The 23,699-nt window shown below is 36.9% G+C and overlaps 1 long non-coding RNA gene across 2 annotated transcripts; it reads left to right on the top strand.

Moving 5' to 3' along the window:
* The first annotated feature begins 862 nt into the window (after window positions 1-862).
* On the top strand, window positions 863-23,206 carry LOC148217041 (uncharacterized). Of its 2 annotated transcripts, none has more exons than XR_015797864.1 (4): window positions 863-1,074; window positions 2,444-2,536; window positions 19,307-19,784; window positions 21,913-21,996. It is a non-coding gene; the product is annotated as an uncharacterized LOC148217041 (long non-coding RNA). The 2 variants fall into 2 exon arrangements; XR_015797862.1 differs by having other exon boundaries at window positions 872-1,074; window positions 19,307-19,381; window positions 21,913-23,206.
* Window positions 23,207-23,699: the final 493 nt, after the last annotated feature.

Raw genomic sequence — 23,699 nt, 5'->3', positions numbered from 1 at the left:
TTTATATATGATAACTGCAGGTAGACTTTTTTATGCTCGAAAAGACTCAAAATTACCTACAATGGAAGAATGGATTGTGAAGATGATGGAGTTAGCTGATATGGCAAAATTGACAGTTTTGCTTAGAGAAAAAATCTTGACTAACTTTAATGCCAGTTGGAAGCCCCTTTAGGACTTTTTGCAGGAGACAGAAAAAAATGAAATTATGATTTATGGATTTGATGATTAGTTAACATAATAGGTTATACAAAATATGCATGTTAAGATGTAGCTCAAGAGTAAGAAGTCACAATATGATTTATCTACATCTGCTGTATAAGAAGTCAGAAGTCATTCTTTTTGTAATTTTTCCTTTTTTCTTTAATTTTCATCACTTTTGTATTCTTTTTTTTATCTCTAAATCTCTTGCTCTCTACTTTTCTCTTTGATTATTAGTTCTTGTTTGCTTTTATCTGTATGCTTTTTATAACTTAATAAAGTTCTTATAAAAATAAATAAATAAATATACAAGTATCCAGTACAAATATCTGAGTGTGGGATTCCTACTAAACTTATTTATTAAATTCCCAAGTTTTGGTATGCTGTAGTTAGTTTTCTAATCACTATTGTCGGAAAAGGGGCATCCTCTTTTGCCAGGCAGATTTCCTCTTCCCCTGCCTTGCATTTGACTGTATTTACTAAGGGCTCTACACTTATAGTCGATAATATTGTCGCCTTCAATTTCCAGCATGGAGGCAGATGACTTAAAGTGCCTGTCAGGGAGTGATCTGTTCCATCTCAAAATCGAAACATGTGCTCAGAGTTGTGAGTCACTTCTTGTCACGCCAAGGGAGCATCATCCAAGGAGATGATGTATCTGAAATTTAGGGAAGCATTTTGCTAGTCCTTTCTATCTTCGGTGACAGAATCTTAGCAAATATTCCAGTCTGTCACTACAGTGGTGCATTAAGTTCCCTTGCATGGCAGCACATCTCTGAAATTGCTTTTCAAATTCAGTTTTATTTTTGCTGATGGACCGTTCTGCTGCCGAAAGTGAAATCCTGACCCTGGTGAACTGAATGGAAACTTGCCATCGTAAGGTTTCATTTTTGTTTCCTGTGAAGAATAGCAGGGGGCGGGGGTGGGGGTGGGAAGATGTGACATACTTATTAAAGCTAAAACAAGTACATGCACTGTCAAGCTTTTTATCTGTGCCAAAAGCCTTTTGGGCTTGCCCAAAGTTTGCAGTATTAAGGTTTAAATTTGCATTTATCCTTTAATTACTTTGAAAATTTGAAAGAAAACAACCAGCTACTGAGAAAACTGATCAAAATATTGAAGTCAATCTGACAAATATAAGCTTCTCTGATAAAACTATTTTTATTGAGAATTTATTTGAAAGTTAAAAATTAACCCACTGCCCCCCCCCCACAATGGCTTCATTATTCTGATATTAATCTGCTAACAAATGACATCATTGATAATTTAAAGGAAAGAATAATAACACATTTATATTAATTACAAAATAAATTACTTTTTCAGAGGGAAATGTCAATTGTCGGAGTAATACTTAATTCCATTTTAATTAGCTGTGAGCAATAAAAAACGCTTCAGATTTACAAAAATATTGTCTAACTTTTAGATTTTCTTATCTGGAGCTATTTCATTTAATCAATTGGGGTGGGGGTGGGGTTTACAAAAAGTCCCTCAATTGGTCAGTGCAGTTCTGCAAACTATTTTATCTTTTCTTCCTCTTTAATTGAGCAAGCCTACAACTTTGGAGATGTGTATATAAAAGGTGCCTTTATTTAGTAGGCCTGCTAGAAATGGTTCCACCTCATCTCAAGATGTTACCGCAGTTCAAACTCAGTTGAAACAGTGCCTTGATTTTGAATATTCTAATCACTCAACCTTTGATTCGGCCAGCTGCTTTGATCCAGTGGAAAAGGTCTACTCCAATCCAGTTCAGTTTTTACTTCAGCACTTCCATTTGAATTCCCCCTTGAAAGCTCATCACAGTTATAGTATTTGGTTGCTTTTTCTATGAGAAATGTATTACAAAATTTAGAAAAGTGTGACAGCCAAACGATAATTATACCCCAAAGCTCACATTAGTACAATGATCAGATAATTACTCCCTAGAACTCACAAAGATAAACTTGTCTCAAGCACTTGTTTCAACAACTCTTGCCTTATCAGTACCATGACTTGGCCAGGATGGTTTGAAGACAAGACACTTTTATAGCTTTTGTGTGTCATCAGGACCAGACTCTAAGCAAGATGACAGTAGAAACAATATAACTGAGAGCTTTATTATATATTATATATCATGCTTGTCTTGCAATCTCTGTTCAATTTTGCATTCTGATTCCTTTCATAAAAAGAATAAAAGTACCAATAATAATTTTTTATTATTGAAACACACTTGAATGCAGGATTGGCCTGGTGTCATTTTATTTTTCAGAACTTTCCCTCTTCTTTTTCTTCTATCAGCTATGAATCCAGAAACAACTCCCTCCCTGCATAATTATGTCTCCAGAACAAACTTCTAATATCTGTAAGTGATGTATGAATTACCAGCAGATCAAGATGAATGTGACTTTTCTTGTTAAATGGGGCATGAATTGGGCTGTGCAAACAAGAGACATAAATAGTTCTGGATCATACGTATAATGTAATATAATAAATACAATACAATACAATACAATACAATACAATACAATATAATATAACATAATATAATATAATATAATATAATAGTATGTATATATTGTATGTATATATTGTATGTATATATGTATACGGACCTCTTGTAAGCACTGTCTATTAGAAAGGATTCCCGTCACAATGCAGTAGATTTGTATTACTTTACAGTGAATTGCTAAGTAGGAGTGGGGGCCAGCCAAATGAACAGTTATTCTCTTTTCTTTGACTGGTGTCAGCAATAATTTTAGTCAAAACTTTTTCCTGCCTCTCCATACCACTGAACTTCAAGGAAGACATTTTCAACTTTTGTAACTGCTACAGCCTGAGATCTAAAAAAAGGACATTCTATCAGTGTCAGGGTATAAAAAATGGTGTTTTGCCAAAGTGTATAGCCAACAGCCTGAGTAATGGTTTACAGTAAAGGGTTCCCCTTCCCACACAATCCAACCTTCCATTTATTCTTTACTTGCATAGGGTTGGCAGCATTACTTCTCAGATCATTTGTCTCTTTCTTCTACCCCTGTAATAAATGGCAGGAGATTTTTTTTAAAAAAAATAATGTTTACATACTTTGATTAAGCAAATGCTGAATATGCACAAAAAGTGTTTTAGGAGAATATTACTTTGATCTATTTGCCAGCTGGTGGTTGTGCTCAGCAATTTTTGCTTTTTGTTTGTTCTTTGCTTTCGATTAGAAATGTATAAAATTTGAGTTTACATAGCGAGATTTACAGCTATACTTGCTTCAGGTTTTTAACTATGAACTTTAAGCTCAAAATAGCTCTTATCCAGGAAATATACCTGAAAACAATATTCAGTTGACTGGCAAAGATTTTGTTCATATAAAAGATACTTTCTTTCTTCCATATGAACTTATTTTGATATTAAGTTACTATTCCAAAGGGCAGAGTTTGTGATCTATTTTGTCCAGAATACCATGTCTAAGAGAGCACTGTAGTGCAAGTGAAATGAAACTTCCTGCAAACTGACTGACAAATTTTGCACATCCCTAATATAATTCAGGTTTTATAAAAAGTATTTTAAAAGTCATTTTAGTCTATCTCTCATCTAATGATGGTAAACTATACATGGAAACTTCTGCTTTAGCAAGAGCATGACATGGTTTTAATACTTTTTTATTGGTGAAATATTGCAAACAGCCACAACAGCAAGATTCACTAGTGATTGTAAGGACGTAACATGCTGATCACACAGAAAAATTAATGTTACAACTGGATTCATTCCTCTGAACTTTGGTTTGAATGGCTGCATGCATTCAATTTAATTTCAGATTAAATTTAGATCTTAAAACAAGCCATTTCAGTTATCACATGAAAGCTACCATTTTGGAGAATTCTTTGGGGCAAGACTTCATGTTTTATGGACTTTAAGATTTTTTTGAAGACAATAATTGCCCAAATCAAGCTTGTGTAGATAGTAGAGAGAATGACCCTGACAGAGAAAACAAAGACTTGTTACCAAAGCAACGAAAAGCAAAACATTGTTTGAGTCCAAATGATGGGGGAAGATTGCAAAAACATCTCAAACAGACACCGCACTAATTCACAGGAATATAAAAGAGGGAGGTGGGGAAGCACAATCAGACTTGCAAGATTATGTTACTAATCTACCAATCTAAATAAAAGCAGTTTTTAGCCTTCTGTGAAGCCTATTTCTTGGTCTGGTCTGCCTCATGGGGCTGACAGCTTGATATAATAGCATCATTTCTAATTTTGTTCCTTCCTCCCAAAGTAAAGGAGTGACTCATTTTATTTTCATTTAGTACCTTCATGAATTGCAACTAGTTAAGACTGAGATAGAAACTCAAGGAGTGCAAGATTTCTTCAGTGCTTAAGAAAATGCTAGAAAAGTAATATATTAAGTTTCTTCTTCATCATCATCATCTTCTTCATTTCTTCAGAATTAAAAAAGTAAAATAAGACTGTTCTTCATTTAAGACAGGTTTTATTAAGGAAAGATAAGAAATTAAATCAGAACTAGAAAACACTCTTAAAAATGTATATGAGAGTCCCCACAAAGGAAAAAAAAAGATGTTTTGATTATATAGCTACTTTGATGCATTTATATCAGAAATATATTCAATTAAAAGTATTTTTATTGGGTTAAAACATATAATTGAGTATTATTTTACTCTCTCTTTTCCCTTCCTTGCCTATAGCAGTACTCTAGTTGCTTTTCCTTGTACATTACTGAAATAAAGCTTTTGGGTTTTTGGATCAGGGAAAGGGAAAAGGTGAGGAAAGGATACTTCAAGAGTTAAGAAGTCTTATCTACTACATGAGGACACTGATTGCCCTTCACTGGCTTTTATAGACTTCTGCAGCATTTTTCTGGAGATGAAGCAGAAGCTTGAATCTATATTTGCATATATGATATTGCAATTTGCAAATATAGCATGTTTGTTAGGATATACTCGTTTTTTCTGCCTGCTTGGCAGAGACCGATTTATTTTGAGAACTGTATTTGGAGATCTAGAAATATCTGATTTACCTCAGGACATCTGACTTCATCTCCAGATCTGGAGGATGATTTTGAAACAAACAAACAGACAAACAAACCTAATCCTTTTTGGAAGAATGTACTTACTTTATTAAACAAACCAACCTCTTCCTTTTAGCCAGGCTGCTGACTGCAGCTTTTCCTGAACTGCTTAGTGGAAAGAACCATGTTGTAGCCTGACCCCTTTTTTTCAAGAGCCTTTTTAAAATTCTTTCCTCCCTTTATGGCAGTTTAATACACTAAGTAGGAACACACAGCTGAATTAAAAAAAAAAAATGGAAATTTTGAGAGTTAATAAGGACATTACAAATTTTTAAAATAATGCAATAGAAAAATGGAAATAACACTGATGACAAACACAGAAAACCCTGGAGAAGTCAAAATCAGAAGAAGGGAAGCTGTTTGTCTTCATTGCTTTTTAATATGTAGCTCTGATTCCATTAACAATAACTTTGAATAAAATGCCATTTGTCTTCACATTATCCAAGAAATGCACAAAAGTTTCCAATTTGTTCTATGTGGATAATTTGAAATTATATGTAAAAGTGTAATCACTTTTAAATACAGTTTGAATCTTTCATGATGACCTCAAATGGGATTTGGACTGAACAAGCATGTCACACTGGTAATTAAACAATGAAAAGTTCCATACTCACATGGAATGGAACTACAGAATGGCGCTAAAATCAAAGCGTTAACAATAGAGAAAAGTCACAAATATTATGATCTTTTAGAAGCAAATAGTATCTTGCATGGTCAAGTGAAAAAGAAAATATATAAAATGAGTTAGAAAAGCTCCAAATAAGTAAAATGTGTTAGAAAAGTTTTAACACTGAAGGTGAATGGCAGTAATACAATCTAAGCCATTAATACAGGTAGCCCCCAGTTTAAGAATGAGTTCTGTTCCCAAGGTCTGTCCTTAAGTTGAATTTGTATGTAAGCCAGAAGAGTTTTATTGTATAATACTGTATAAGTAGTATTGTGTATTGAAATCGAACCATTGTGTATTTAACTTGAATTTTGCTATAATAGGCTGCATTCTTCACTATGGGTTGTCTGTAAACCAGGCATTCTTAACCTGGGGACTACCTGTACTTGGACTATCTCCGTAATATGCTACACAGCTGGCACAAACTGGACCAGATGCTTTAGATCACAAGATCCAAATGCGTATGACAATTCATCATGCATTACCCCCCAAAAGTGACATAGATAATTTGTATTTACAAAGGAAATTGGTGGTCATGGTTTGTTTCAAATAAAGCAGGCAGTGGAGGATGAAGTCAGAGGCTTAGATAGCTACATTAAAGCAAGCACAGAGAAAATGCTAATAAATGTCTGCAAGGAAAACATTTTGAAAGTGACAGAATTAAAGGTGGCATACAAAACTAAACAGCTACAACAGTGAATGAAAATTTTGAAAGATAAATCTCTGCACGGTCCAAATCTGAAAGAAACTGAAGGCAGGGTGAACAGTAATAAAACCTGACAATGGCTTCAGATTGGATTCATCAAGAAGGAAACAGAAGAATTAATATTGCAGCACAAGAACAAGTGCTAGCAACAATGTCATAAAACAAAAAGTCAAAAAACTGGAAACGACAGCAAATGTAGCCTATGCAAAGAGAAAGAAAAGATTGTTAACTGCCTAATAAGCAGCTGTAGCAAAATTGCCCAAACAGATTATAAACCAAGACATGGTTTTGTGGCAAAAATAGTTCATTGGAATTAAATATGGATCTGATGCCCCAAAGTATGACCATAACATTGAAAATGTACTCCAGAAGGATGCAAACATTTATGGGACTTTTGAATTCAGACTGGAATCTAGAATACAACATGCAGAACATCACAGTAATTGAAGAAAATCTGATTTTACTTATAGTTGTGGCAAGATCAAATGATAGTAGAGTAGCTCAAATGGAACTAGAAATAATTGTAAAATTTTGGGACATAACAACTGAAATACAGAGGTTATGGAATAAACCAGGAAAAGTGTTCCCTGAAATTAATGGACCATGAGGAGCTATAACAGTAAAACTGTCAAAACAAAAAAATCAAAATGATTTCACCTCATATTCAGCTTCCAAAAACCAGCTTTACTTGAAACTGCAAACATCTTATGATGGTATTTGAACAGTTTTTAGGCTTTTGCAATACTATAACATTTTCTGTAAACTTTCACTTATTTAGAAACTGTCCAGGGAATGAATGAACAATATCACCTAATCACTTATCTGTTAGACCAGATATTGTTTCTGGGATAGAAGCTGTACTATTGCACAAACACTCATGTAATCTTTCAAGACTTCTAATAAAAAAATAGATCTGATTTCAAGAATTGTAAACAAATAATTAGAATTACACTTAAATTCAGATGAGTAAAACTACTGTTCTGACTTAACTGCTGAACCTAAAGAACTTCCAGAGGCTTCACAGATGTTCCAACTTTGCTTTGCTTCCAAGGGTGGAACATTTTATGGCTGATAACTATAAACTATAACTATGATGACAATAATCCCACAACACTTTCCTTTCTGAACTTTGCACATGGGTATATAAACCTAAGGCAATACCAGTTGATCACTCTTAGAAACTCATTAGGTGATATTTTACCTTTAATGGCCTCACTTATTAGAGTGCTATGAGTCTGAATATATTATAGAGCAGTGTTGCACTACACACACACACACAGACACACACAGACAGATGGCTGGCTGGGGAATTCTAGGAAGTCCACTCATCTTAAAATTGCTAAGGTTGAGAAACACTGCTATAGTTCCTGATATACACTATATGTAACTGGGAAAAATATATGTAGATGTACGCCTATAAACTTATTCAGTGAACATGTTTGTCTTTACAGTATTTTGCAAACAAATATAGGTAATTGGCCTAGCCTGCAAAGTGCCATCACAAACTCCATTTTTATAATTTATGGAGCCTTCAGAGATCATATTTTTAAAATCTGATCACATAATTTGTGGGGGGAAAAGAAATACAATCATATTGGCTGAATAACCTAAATGTTGTAGTTTTGTATTTTTTTTTTAAACCTTCTATTAAACCACAGACCCCCTCAAAGAGCTGGAAAATCCAGGTGTCATCCATTTGTGTGATGTCATAACAGCAAAGCCCTGCCACAGCAGAGCTCAACTGCAAACTTTAGAAAAAGGAAGAAAAGAGAAGGGTGTCTCTGCCAATAAGAACAGAAGTCACACTAACTGCTGATTCAGTGCAAGAGCAGCCAGGGTTTCTTACAATTTACTTCCCTTGCATTTATTACAATGTATTTATCAATGTTTGTTTGCTCAGTGAAAAGTATTACTTACCTTCATGACTATATCTAATATTAATAGCTTTCCTTGATTTATCATTTTATTTGACTTAAACAAAAATTATGCTTTGCCTTTCCAATCTGTAGCTGAGACAACAGATAATCAGAACATAAAAATACAGTGACAAAACAAATGTAAATGCAGCTAGAGCAACATACAATAATGAATTGACAGCTGCAGATCTTCCTTCCTTCCTTCCTTTGATCTATATGGCTGCTCATCTTACACAAGGTGATTCTGGGCAGCTTACAATAACATCTAATTACAAGATGCCAAGTATATCAAAAGCTACACTTCTGAGAAAAGGCTTAATTTGTCTCCTAAAAGATGCCTGTCTTGATTCTTTCTTTCGTCTGTGCCCCCTCCAGGAAAAAAAAAAAAAAAAATCCTGCTCCCTGTCTTAGCAAATCTTATTTCAGTGAAAGGAAGGCTACAAAGCAGATCTGCTACCTTTGACTGAGGTTTATTGAAGACGCATATGGGAAAAGGTGATTCTAAATATTTGGAAGACCCAAGCAATTGTCTCTATTCCTTTCACTCTCAGGATATGTTAAATGTGCCATTTGACTCATTAGTAAATAATAGCCATAATTTAAAACCATTTCTGTTGAAACATGACATATACTGTACAGTACTGTGAAAAAGTTTTAGGCAGGTGTGAAAAAATGCTGTAAGGCAAGAAGGCTTTCAAAAATATATATTGTAATTGTTTATGTTTATCAATTTACAAAATGCAAAGTGAGTGAACAGAAGAAAAACCCAAATCAAATCAATATTTGGTGTGACTACCCTTTGGCTTCAAACCAGCATCAATTCTTACACTTGTATACTTCATACACTTGCACAAAGTCAGGGATCCTGTAGGATTAGAGTCAGGTGTATGATGAACCAATTATACCACACAGATGCTAATGATCATCAATTTCATATGTAGATTGAAACAGTCATTAACTGAAACAGAAACAGCTGTGTAGGAGGCTGAAAACTGGGTGAGGAACAGCCTCTGCTACTAAGGTGAGGTTGTGGAAGACAGTCTCATGCCACAGGTCATACACCATGGCAAGACTGAGCACAGCAACAAGACACAAGGTAGTTATACTGCATCCACAAGGCCTCTCCCAGGCAAACATTTCAAAGCAGACTGGGGTTTCAAGATGTGCTGTTCAAGCTCTTTTGAAGAAGCACAAAGAAACAGGCAACATTGAGGACCATAGATGCAGTGGTCGGCCAAGGAAATTTAATGCAGCAGATGAAAGACACATCATGCTTACTTCCCTCTGACATTAGAAGATGTCCAGCAGTGCTATCAGCACAGAACTGGCAGAAACCAGTGGGACCCAGGTACACCTGTCTACTGTCCAGAGAAGTCTGTCCAGAAGTGGTCTTCATGGAAGAATTGCAGCCAAAAAACCATACCTCTGACGTGGAAACAAGGCTAAGGGACTCAACTATGCATGAAAACATAGGAACTGGGGTGCAGAAAAATGGTAGCAGGTGCTCTGGACTGATAGGTCAAATCTGAAAGATGTGGCTGTAACAGGAGACAGTTTGTTAGCCGAAGGGCTGGAAAGCGGTACAATAATGAGTGTCTGCAAGCAACAGTGAAGCATGGTGGAGGTTCCTTGAAAGTTTGGAGCTGCATTTCTGCAAATGGAGTTGGAGATTTGGTCAGGATCAATGGTGTCCTCAATGCTGAGAAATACAGGCAGATACTGTACTTATCCATCATGCCATACCATCAGGGAGGCATGTGATTGGCCCCAAATTTATTCTGCAGCAGGATGACCCCAAATATACAGCCAATGTCATTAAGAACTATCTTCTGCGTAAAGAAGAACAAGAAGTCCTGGAAGTGATGGTTTGCCCCACCCCCCACCCCTGAGCCCTGATCTCAACATCATTGAGTCTGTCTGGGATTACATGAAGAGGCAGAAGGATTTGAGGCAGCCTACATCCACAGGAGATCTGTGGTTAGTTCTCCAAGATGTTTGGAACAACCTACCTGCCAAGTTCCTTCAAAAACTGTGTGCAAATGTACCTAGAAGAACTGATGCTGTTTTGAAGGCAAAAGTGGTCACACCAAATATTGATTTGATTTGGGTTTTATTTCTGTTCACTCACTTTTGTAAGTGAATTTTGTAAATTGATAAACATAAACAATTACAATATATATTTTTGAAGCCTTCTTACTTTATAGCATTTTTTCACACCCGCCTAAAACTTTTGCACAGTACTGTATAAACAAAGTCATTATGTCTTGATTCTGTCTCTGCATACCCCTACTTGGGTATAACATTGGGTGAAGTGTTTAGACACTGGTGAATATTTAATGTTGAGAATTTGCTACCCAGAGTTTTTTTTTTTTTTTTTTTAAGAACAGAAAAAAACATGGGAGAAATGTCTGAGCTTTTGATCATAAATTCTCTATATTTGTTTTGGTTGTGAAACACATACTTAAAGGAATAGCATATCGTAGATCTATTTCAAAATGAAATATTTCCAGCTGGGAAATGTATATTTTTATCTATGCACACATATATTACATATGGGTATTTCCTCCTGTTTTTTTTTTTTTTTGGCTTATACTTTGTTCAGGGTCACATTACTGGAACTGCTTTAGCTGGTAGTTCTAACAGTAAACTGGAATGCCTAGTTTTGTGAATAGTTTTTCTTTATCATTTCTAAGGGAAGTTTTTCTCTAGGCACAGATGCACAATCTCCCCAAATTTGTATTTGTAAATTTGTAAACCCTTCTCAACAGGGTTATTTAAGAGAAGAAAAAATATTAGTTTTATTTATCCTCCCACAAACACACATACAATCTTGTATACAGATCAATAAGCTTAGGTGATAAATTTAGTACCAAGTGACCTAGTGGAATGGAATAAAGCAAATTATTTCCCCTTAAAAGCAGTACATTTGAGGATTAAAATATGTCAGCTGTCAGTAGAAATAAAGATGTGGGTCAGGCACAGGGGTGGAGGTTATTATATGGAATAGGTCAAATAATATAAATTAAGTAATGCTATAGAAACAAAATAGAAAAGCACAATAGAAATGTACAAAAGTCTATTTCAGGAATCTAGCTTCTCAAAATGCATGGCAAATGTCGATTTTCTGGCAAACTAGGAAATAAGTTGAGACACCACTGATGGATACAAGATTATAGAGCTGATAGAAAGAATATACCCATTTTTTTCTTAATCATAGGCCATTTTCCCACCACTGACTTACGAAGTCTTTATAGCCTTACACAGCTATCACTGAAGAGAGATCTAATGGATGATTCTAGAAAACGTTACCAGTTGCTAGTGAGGAAATGACCATGGATTCATTTCTGCAATTGGATAAATCTGTAGCTGACTTACAGTATCAGTAAGCTAGACTGATAAATTGTTCAGGCACAGGTTGTTTTATCAGTTACTAAAGGATCACTTATATGCCAATCCCAGCTTTTTTTTTTACCTAGGAACTGCACATACATTTGGTTTCCAGTTCAAATACTGTTCGTATCTAAGATTACTTAATTCTTATTGTTGCTGTTGTTTGGTAATTCAGTTCTGACTCTTCATGAGACAATGAACAATTGTTTAATTAATTAAATTTATATTCCAGCTGACTCTCAAGTTAGTTTGTCAGGACTGTCTGTCAATAACTTCTATGAACTTTTATAAGCTCCTGCTCATGACATGAGTATCTAGCCAGCTTGTCTTCTGCTGACCTCTTTTTCTGTTGCCTTTGATTTGTCCCAGTATCAGGGTCTTCTCCAAAGGCTCTTGCTTCCACAGTTTGTGACCAATGCACTTAATTTGTATTGTTGTTATTAGTACTTCCAGTCAACTGTCTGGTTTTACTTCATTTAGCACTGAGTGATTTGTTCTTCTTGCTGACTAAGGCGTTCTCAACAATTTTCTCCAGATTAACCACTCAATTTCCTATTACTCATTTGTAACTCATTTGTTACTCAAACCATCTTCAGAGGTGAACGTTCAGCTCCAGGTATTCTGGACTGTTCCACTGGCAAGCTATGGAAAATCTCAGCTTTCTCCCTTTTTGTTTCTCCATTTTGATCTAACTTGTAAAGATCACTTTTTCAGGTTGGGAAAAAATCTGTGAATGATAACATGGATGCTTAAAACAGGAGTTGTTTTAAGGGCAGGATGAAATCATCATCACAACGTCAAATTCTAGGTATTGATCAAATTTTCAATTATGCATGACATTTTAACTTAATTTTTGGCTTCATTGTATAACTCACTAAAGTCTCCTACCATTCAGTTAAGGAGGCTTTGATCAAGCACAGAGTATATCAAGGTACCTGGTTTTTAATGTCTGTACAAGACTTTGGCTCCACTGATAAAAAATAAAATAAAATCCCAAGTCATTTAATCAGTGTCAGTGCAGTGATAATAGGAAATGGAGATTTTCTATCAACTGTGAAGGCAGTTGAAGTCTCACCCAATTGACAGGCTAATCAACCTTTAAAAATGCAGGAATGCACAAAGAATCATCTCCTGCATGCTGATACTAAAGGCCTTGGTAGCTGAAGCTTACCACCCTTTACACACATATACAGACACATGTAGAATGATCACATGTGGAGAGAAGGAACGTTGTACCGCTGCTACATAGAGATACAAATATTAAATTGGGCTGTGGATTCAATCATAAAATAAACGAAGAACAGTCCAACTGAGTTCTGCAGATCATAGAATCACAAGCAATTTGCACTCCACAAGAAACAGGCAGCAACTTTTCAATGTAAGAGTGTCATTCATAATGATAGAACATATTTTATTTTGGACGTTCTGTTGTAAGGTTCCACAGCAGCTAATTCCAAACAGAAAAGAAATGAGATTTTGATCTAGTTTGATATATTTAATGAGGGTCCAATCTGTTAAAGAATATACCCTTTCATATCTATTTATCTGTTGGATTTATACTGCACTTTTCATTCATGAATTCATGGCAGCATATATGGTACTCAGTATTCTATTTTTCGCCCTTCAACACTAATGTAAGTTGGGTTGGAAAAGAGTGCCTGGCTCAAAGGGATTCAATGAGCTTCCATGGCAAGAGCAAACTTGAACCTGGGTCCTAGACAAACACCTTAACCACAACACTGTACTGGTTCTCTTAACAAGAATGGAACATTATAATATTTGGAACATAAATTGTGGAACATAATTCTTGAGATTAGCTGGACAAAACACAGCATGCAAGGAGCTTCTTGTCTTAAGGTTTGACTTCTTGTTGATCAAATATGTAGCCCAAATAACACAGTTCAGAATAACCCAGATGGCATTTGGGTGCGTTAATGGTTAAGCCAAAATCTTTAAAGCTGGAAATAACAACTTTTAATTTCTGCAAATATTCCTTCCAGGTAGTGATGTGAATCATAATATCATTCAGAAAAGCTTCATCATTTTTTCCTCTGCCTGGAATAATTATGTCCATTAGTCTCTGGAAGTTTGCAGATATGCCATGATAACCAAAAGACATTCTTTATGCACCAGAACAGTTTTTGAGGCTACACAAGGGGTATCTTTACCTTAAACTTTACTTCCAGAGCTATTTGCCACTAGCCCTTGGATAAATCCAAGCCAGTGAAATATTTAGCCCAACTTAACTGATCTAATAAATCATTGTTTCTGGGTATTGTATAACTATCAAATGTGGTTACTTGACTGAGATTTATTTAGCTAGTTCAATTTATATAGCCACCTTTCTCATCATCATAACAGTTAAAAACTTAACACAACAGCACCTAACAATAAGTACATAATAGCCAGCAGAGATAAACCACAAATAATCATCAACATCATCAACTCTAACCCCCTTCAGTCTGCTTTCTTTTTCAATTCTCTGCCTAGAGAGTTTGCTTTTCTCCAGTAGCTGCTTCATGGAAAACCTTGCCCCAGTCCACTTCCTCTTCTGGTAGAGCTGGGGCTACAGTTTGAGGAATGCCCTTGGGTTTAGCACCAGGGGCTTCTCTCCTCTGTCCCTAGCTTAGCACTGGCAGCTCTTGGCTTAGCATTGGGGTCTGTGAATCCTGCATCTCTTCCCTTTGTCTTTTCTATGTCTGCTTTTGGTGTTACCATCCCATCAGCTAATTTACCTGCAAAAGATCATGTGTCTGGCTTCATCCCCAGCTCCATGCTTGCAAGATCTTCTGAATTTCAACATCCTTTTTCTTTTTAGCCTGGTCATGTATTTTCATTCGTCTACCACCACATTCTTAAGACTGATGAGACAAAAGACAGCACACAAGGACCTTCTTATGAATCAGGTCATTTTTTACTTTATTTGTAGCATAATCAAGGAAGTCACTGGTTTCTCATTTAGTTTACTAAATTGACTCTTTCATCCAGGTAACTGTGCAAGCAGCATTCAACTAATACGTACAAACAGAACTTCAGCTCTCTCCTGCCTGCAGAATATAGAGTGCAGAGAATTGCCTAATAGCTCTACCATTCTGAAATTAACTATTTCCCTGCCTGCAGTTGTTTCTGCTAATATAATAGTGTGCCTACCTTAAAAGGTAATTGCTACTAAATTCCCCAAAGAATTAATCAAGGGTTTTAATTAAAACCTAACTGGCAACCTCTCATGGTTATCACAACCTTGATCATCTTTTCATTGTGTCCAGTCCTTCTTCTCCATGTATCTACGCTGGGTAGACAAATCCCTTCTTGTGTCATCTTGTTCTTTAATGTGTTCAATCACCCAGGAACCTGCATCTCTTTAGCAGTCTGCCACTGTTTAAGCTCATATTTGCTTGTAAACATTCTTTTCTTTGCCTTCTCTCTGACTCCAACTGCTTCCTGTCATTTCCGTCACCCATTTCAACCTTTCTTCCCTCCTCCCTCTATGAGAATCATTGTCTGTGTGGGGAAAAAAAATCTTACCTGGTGGTTCTGTCAGCTCTTTCCCAGACTAAGGTTATCAGACAAATATGATCAGCATATCTGGGAGATCATGTGACAGAGTGGCTGGCAGAGACTGTTTACCATCTTCATTCAGTCACACAGAGCAGGTCAAAACAGGGAGTAAAGAACAGGTTGTGTGACAAATTAAAGGTAAATGGCCAGGGAGAATGCTGCCTCCATCATTTGCTACCATGAGCAACTGCCTTGCTATACTTCAGCTTTCTCCAGTCTGGTGTCCCCAAGGTCTGCTGGTCTTTGACCATTGTTGGCTGGAAACTCCAATACCTATAGGCATTAGGTTAGGTAAGGCTCCTCTTCCCAATGGTTTGGTTAGTTCTGTTATTTATTTTTACTTTCTTCATAGTGATCAATTTGACTGAGATTGTGGTGGACTGAGGAAATCTATTTTTAAGGGTTGGGGAATTGATCCTCATGGACCAATTGGGCCCTCACAGCCTTTCAATCCAGATTTTCTGATTCAGTTCATAGCAGGACCCCCTCACTCACTGCTCTACTGATCTGCTCCATCTGGTTTGTCCTTTCAGTTGGTGGGGGAAGAAATAGGTGGAGAGGCACTTGCACAAGATATGGAAGGAAATATTTGTTGTTGCTTTATAATAAATGAAAAGTAGTAATTCTTTATCAATTCATCCATCCAGTTGTGCTTGTGGCTCTGCCCACATTTTGCTCTGCCTATGCCCAGTTTCTGGATAACTCCCAGCAGATTTAAAATGAGTTACAATGGACTCTGAGTTAAAAAGTTTCTCTGCGCCTGGATTAAAGCACTGGCAACAGCTTAAATGAATCATTATCCCAGACTAATTCAGGGGAGCAGACAAAACTACTGAAGGGAGAATGCTATCTGACACCAAGACCAGTGTCCCTGTCCTTGAGAATCATGGTGTGGGTAATAGAATTACTAGGTTGGCACTAGAGGGGTGTAGGATTGCAGATAGCAGAATGGCACATATACCCTTCCAAAGGTAATATGTTTCAGCTTGTGTGGGAAGACATTCTGGGCTTTGAGGCTTGCAGGAAATTTGGCCTCAGATCTTCCAAAAACCGTGATTCAGACTTTGCATCAAACTAGGCTTGAATAAACTCTGCCATCATCAAAACAATTCTCTTGCCATGCTTTCTCTACTGTTATGCATGCAGTATGTTTAAACCAAGTACCCTTCCTCTCCCTCCCTTGTATAACAATGTAATGATGTATTTTGGGCAAAATGTGGGGATTTCAGTAAGGAAATATAATGCTGAGGTTTGAACTAAATCATCAGAGACCCTCTTTGTGCCATCGTACAGAAGTTCTAAGCATAGAAAGTCAAATAACAGAAGGTAGAACTGTGATTTTGATTTAAATTCATCTTATTCTGAAGGTGAAAGGAGCAATTTATTAAGCTTATACTACAAAGCTGTTAGGGATTCAGGTTAGAAAATGACACATCTTAAGACTGAGTTGATTATGCTGGACAACTTACCTGATGAATAAATTGGAGTTCAGAATTATCAATTTGTTCTGACATTGTTCCTAAATACACCAGAACATATATTTATAGTGTTTGATCTTGTTCGGAGATAAATAATTTCTGGACCAATTTGGCCAGACAAAATGGAACAAGTGTTAAAAACAAGAAACAAGCTTATGATTTTATCTGAATATATCAAGCAGTACCACCATGGTCTTTATTAAGGCAAGCTCTTTCTTTCTGTTACAGTCCTGGGAGGCTATTTGACAGTTCTTCCAAAGCTGAAAGGAGAATGCTAAGCCTGCGTAAAGTGGCTGCAGCTGGCCTCAGCAATGTCCTTTGCACTGCGGTAGCGATGCAATTTGCCTTGCTGAGGCACAGAAGCAAAGCTCTTCACCTCACTGAGCACTTTGTACTCCATCCAACTGTCTCTTCCAGCAAATGGACATGCCAAAGCAGACACTCTATCAACCTTAAGGAACGCTGCATTGCAACCTTGCTTCTCTGTTTAGAAGCAGAGGGCTGTGTTGCTTTGGGAAGTGATTTCAAAGGGCTGCTCCGCTCAAAGCATTATCAAATCAAAGTGGGCCTTCCCAATGTTGTCTCTAAGAGAATATACTGTAAAAGATTGGCTTAAAAAAAAAAAGTTGTATCCAGGGGTCTGCTTTTTCAAAAGCAGTATCTTTTTGAGAATGTTGATAGATTGAGCATTGCTAATATGCCAGGAGATGCCAATTTTGGGTTACATAAGTGAGGTAGCTGGTAACACCTTCACAAAGCTGGAAAGAGAGAAAAAAATACATCCCTATGGTACCAGCCAGAGCATTCCTATTATTTTATGCTGTGGGTGGGAGGAAACAATATTTTTCAATCCAAGGATCATCCCTGTTGCTACTTCAGGATCAGCCACACATCCTATTACTCATCTTTCCATGTGTTCTTGGACAGTGTCGCAAGAAGAAGACAGCCTGCAATGTCAACCAGGATTGATGGGAAATGACAGAATTCTGGGGAAAAAAAAGAAAAAAATGCCTTGGGAAAACCTTGGATCCATCCCTTCTCTTAAAGCCTTTTTAGTAGGCATAGGAAGACCTAGTCTAAGGAGGGTCATATATCAGGGATAGGGATCTCTGACCCCATGAGTGCATATTGACAACTTTATGTGGCCTTTCACACTCTGACCATGATTGCTTAAAAACTGATAATAGACTTTTTCTTGCCAATATGAGAAAAAGCAGAATGAAACTGCAACTTAATTCCTAAAGAAGATCCATTATGATTAACCAAGGAATATTTTAAATTAAGTTTTATTAATTTGATTTATAACCAGATTTTCTGTTCTAGGGACCACTCAAGGCAGCTACCAATTAAAAAAATAATATTAAAAATGCAGATTTATATATGAGCTGAAGAGAAATCAGAGTTTAATAGTCATCTAATAAATACCTGGTGAAAGAGGTGTTTATAGATTTCTTAACTTCAGGGAGAAGGTGGGCCAAATGGAACTCCCAAAGGAAGGTTTGGGAATGCAGGAGAAGGCTGTCTCCCGCATGCCGGAAGGAAGAGGCTCTGACAATCAGGGTATCTTCAAAATGACCTCTCAGCCTTAAGAACAAGACAAGTCTGCAATGTGACAGGCATTCCCTAAAGCTGCTGAAGGCTTTAAAGCTCAATATCAACACTTTAAATAGTACCCGGTAAGCAATTGATAACCAACACAGATTTTTTTTAGTATAATATAGTAGTTTAGCATAGTATATACCCTGGGTTTGGCAGTGGTTTGCAGTCTAGATGCCACATTTAGTGCCAGGTGCACTTTCTGGACACTTTTCAAGCTATAGTGATGTCTGAACCTCACTGCCTGAGTCCTATTTTTTATTTATCCACAGCTCCTTCATCTTGTCAGGATTTAATTCTGGTTTGTTCTGTCTTATCCAGTTTACACAATATTCAAGGGTAATTTTTGCTTCTTTGGAATTGGATAGTTAGGAATAATAGAATTGGGTATCATCAGCCTGCTGACAGTAACCCACTCAAAATCTCCAGGTGGTTTCCCCCAGTGTTTCACATCCTTGCTGAATGGCAGCAGGGACAAAATAGTGTAAATTGTATGGCAAATTATTGTTCACAAACAGTGATGCAAATTGTTCACAGTACGCCACTGACTATTCTGGCTCCTTCCAGCCTGTTCTGGGAAGATGTAATCAGGGACATCCACAACAAGCTGAGCTTTCATCAAAATTATGAAATCATCATCCCTTATGTACTTGAATGTAATATCATGGCACAGGTATTAGATAGGCATAGCTTGCATGGAGGTGTCATGATGCACATTTAATCTCTTCTTCCCTTGCCCTACCTGCAGACACCCTTGAATGCAATGGAAGCAGAAAAGCCCCTTTGACTGCCTCTCCTGTGGTGGAGTTTGTATCAAGTTCAGGTAGGCACGTACAGTTTGATCCATCCTGAGAGACTGTCCACTTGCACTGCAGCTGATGGTCCATCTTCTTTATTACTTTGCCTAGTAAATTAAAAGGCTTATTTATTGCTTAGGAACAATACTGTCATCTACCTGAACTGCCAGGACATCATCAATTTTTCTGACAAATGACATGGGAATTTTCTTAATGGATTCAGAAAACCACCCAGATCCATAAGGCACCTGGGTTGCACCATATTAGCCTGCAGTGGACTTCTCAGAGCTTGGGAAAGAAGAGTTAAGCATTGTAAGCACAGGACATATACATATTGTACCATTATCTGTTGTCTCCTGTTCATCAAAGGATTGTTACTGAGAAAATGAAGCAAGTTCCTTTCTATTGAAAACAGAGATGATTTGGCAGGTAAATGTGAACATATTATTTGTTGATCTCTATTTACACAGTCAATCACTCACACACACATACACACTAACCCTATCTATCTATCTATCTATCTATCTATCTATCTATCTATCTATCTATCTATCTATCCATCCATCCATCCATCCATCCATCCATCCATCCATCCATCCATCCATCCATCCATCCATCCATCCATCCATCCATCTATCTATCTATCTATCTATCTATCTATCTATCTATCTATCTATCTATCTATCTATCTATCTATCTAAATACCCTCTTCCCTTTTAATAAAGCTGATCAGAGAAGCCTATCAGAATCTTGCACTAGAATGTAATAGTCTGCCAAGAGCTTAAATCAACTAGTCCTCCATCCCTGTAGAGGTTTATACTCGTCATCACTCTAAAATTGAGCTGGGAGTGAATCTCCTCTCCCCAAACCTTGCTCCACACATGTGGGTGATATGGCCTGAGACAATTTGTGATTCTCAGCCCCACCAACAATGTTAAGTGTAGTCCTTGTCTATCAAGAGATGCCCATCCTTGTCATACACAGTTGCTTTGTTTGGACATAAAGCCCCAGTCATTTTCAGACTGGAGGTTGTTTTTCTGATCCTTCCCATTATTAAAATTCTTCAACAACCCCTTCTGTTCTCACATTCTAAAGTCAATTAATATATTCCGTTCTTGGCAGCATGTTTTAATACGCTGATGGTACCACATGGAGAAAATACATGGCAATTGTCGTTTGGATGTGGAAACATTTGCAAATATTTCATATTCCACAGTAGCATTTTTCAAACCAAAATTCTGCAGACACTACAACATTTGACAGTAACTGACAGTTGGTTGTCATGCTCTTGGCCTATAAATCATCCTCAGATGAGAAGGAAAAAACAACTTGAGACACTTATTAAACTAGATTCAGAAAAGCCAGCCCCCAGCACCAGTTGTAAGGCAAATTGTGCTGTACAGCTCCCCTTGCCCCCCCACAAGCTCAGCCAGCATCTTGTCCACCTGACATGCGGGAACTTTCTCTTATCCATTTAAAAAGCCAGAGACAGGGAAAGGAGGAGAGCCCAATTACATAGGGAAAGATCTAATTTAGGCCAATCTACTTGGCAGTAGATTAATGCCTCAAGTAGCCTGGGATGGGGAATCAGCTCTGAGCTGTTCTGGCTGTGCTCAGACCAAAGCAGGAAGCTTCATGTATTTAAGTACCTATCTGAGCGTAATATGCAATTGAAACAGCTGTCTATAATGCCTGGACTCTGCATTCTCTGTAGTTTGCTTTGAATTGTGAAGGCCAATTCAGAAACCTTGACCCTTGACTCATGTTGAAAATGCCAGTTGCTTTGCCCCCTAAAACTGGGTTACTGGAAAGAGCTTTACTTCACATGAATTAGACTGGAATCAGTCTATGACTTTGTCTGTTGAGATTTACTATTCCTGCTGGTTGTCAACCTTGAACTGCTTGCTATCTAACTTGAGCTTGAGGGCCAGGGCGCTGGCAGGCAGAAGAAGTGACTCTTTGACAGTGGCTGACATGTGAACAATCAATGCTTGGCAATATATCACAGCAGTTGTGCAGCAGCAGCATTTGACAGCATGCAAAAGGTTCCTTCCAACTGAATTGGATAAACTTGAACTTAGTTTCAATAATTAATTCATTTAATCACAACTGTCAAATGCTGAGGTCAAATCTGTAGTCCCAGCATTTTACCATCTAATATGAACAACTAATTTCAGTAGCAAAACGTCTAGCCTAAAATTGGAAAAACTGTCAAATATAGCTAAACTTTATTGCAGAACTGCTGTGCATTATACATCTTTTGCCCATAAATGTCATGGGTCATCAACATATAGATGTAAAACTAGGTGTAAGCATATGTGTACCCAATCCATCTTGGTATGAAAATGAAGAAGTATTAGTATAAAGTTTGACACATTAGCGTTAGTGTTTTTTTTTTCTAGTAGATTCCAAATTGGGAAAAAAAATATCATGAAGGAAGCAATAAGAAAAAAAGATCCAGTGTATTTTGAAAATAAACATATATCTTTGCCAGCTTAAACAAAGTGAAATATGAATAATATATTGCTTATGGTTACAGTTTTATTTCTTTCCACAGCCTCTTGGTCCAAATACTGATTGTTTTCAAGAAAACTGAGAAAACCACATATGAGAGACATGGCCATGATCATAAATATATACATTTGCCTGTCCAAACAAGGTATAATGACACCAACAGACTTTTTTTCCCGTTTGCTGATACATTCTTGACTCAGAATCTACAGGGACATGTCCTGGTACAATCTGAAATCACTGAGATTGCCTGTATTCTATACTGATGCATAGAATACATGGCCTTTCCAAGGAAAGATACTGAAATGTATTTTCCCTTACCTCTGTGGTCTGCTAGAAATATTCATGTGAAGGAGGAATAACTCTGTGGTGTGCTAGAAATATTCATGTGAAGGAGGAGTATTTAATTTGGCCTGCATTTTGTAGACAATTCATCTCACTTGTATTTCCTGAACTAATGCACATGAGACCTTTTGGATTACATATTTCTCACAATCTTAGAATGTAGATATCATTATGAATCCTGGAATCCTAAATGCACATATTGGGAAAATCTGAGTACAACAATATTCAGGATCTCTTACAGGTTTTATTTAAATTCTAGGCAGAAATTGGATTGAATAGTCTAACTTCTAGATACATGCACAACTGAGTTGGAGTAGAAATAACCTGCCTTGTCCATTCCTGGTTTTAGAAGAAGGATTATAAGCCATATTTAAAAGCTCAGTATTGATTTTATGTAGTACTAATAAGCTACATTTTAATTATCTTAACATAATTCCTATATACTGTATTTACCCAAATGGAAAATAACCCAGGAATATTGGAAAGAAAAAAACTTAACTGCCTCTGCTACCATATCTTTAGAAAATCTATAGCTAAATTATTTCTTCCTTTCAGGTAAGTACAGTAATTTTCACTGAAATGAAAACATTTCTGTGGATTGAACTTTGTATATAGTAATAGAAGCCAGCAATAGCATGTTAATTCTGTACTGTGAATCACTTTTATTGGTATATTTATTGTCTTTTTAAAATAGTTTCTGATTAATCACTGTTAAATAGACAAACCTATAATTGCAAGTGTTGCAGGGTAATTACAAATGCCAAGAAATAATTTAAAGCAACAACAACAAATGATTGAAATCTCAGCAACATGCACATACACACACAGACACACAGACACACAGACACACACATACTGTACTTATCTGCTGTTCACGGAAGCTCATCTTTTTTTTTTTTTCAGGCTTCCATGCAAGCCTGAAAAATGATCCAGCTATTTTAAGGAGTTGATTCATCAAAAATGACTCTTCCCCCCTCCCCCCCTTCTGAACATAGTGTCTGGTTTCCTGATAAACTTGTTGATTGAGAGTTTTAAGATGATGGTTTCAGGGTATGAAGAGAATGTTAATGGATGTTTTTGTTGCATTGGGAGTGCTCCCAGATTTGTCCCATAGAGCTGAGGATGGTATGTTCTGGCTTGGATGGAGCTAGATCAAGATTCAGGAGCTGAAACCGATGTGGATGGTAGAGGCTGAGGAAAAAGAGAATACTGAAGGTTTCACTGTATTATCAGAGATGGTTTACTGGGATAGAAGACCAGAGGCATTCTTTTTCTAGTTTATGACACTGAAATTTAATCTATTTGAAGTGTCAAGAGTGGCAGAGAGTGAGTGTCTTGATTTGGCCATGCAACTCTGTGAAGCTATAGCCATGGAAGGACATTGAGATCATGTGGCAGTTACGAATATTGGTGGAACAACTACAGAACAAGATAGGAAGATATGTCAGGCCTAGCCCAAGGAACTCCAAGAGACAATGCCAGTTCAGT

This window comes from Python bivittatus, unplaced genomic scaffold, assembly GCF_059951505.1.
Source record: "Python bivittatus isolate LINGU-HERP-01145 unplaced genomic scaffold, Pbiv_v1 ctg000020_np1212, whole genome shotgun sequence".
Lineage (NCBI taxonomy): Eukaryota > Metazoa > Chordata > Lepidosauria > Squamata > Pythonidae > Python > Python bivittatus.
This window is presented reverse-complemented; position numbering and strand designations above follow the sequence as displayed.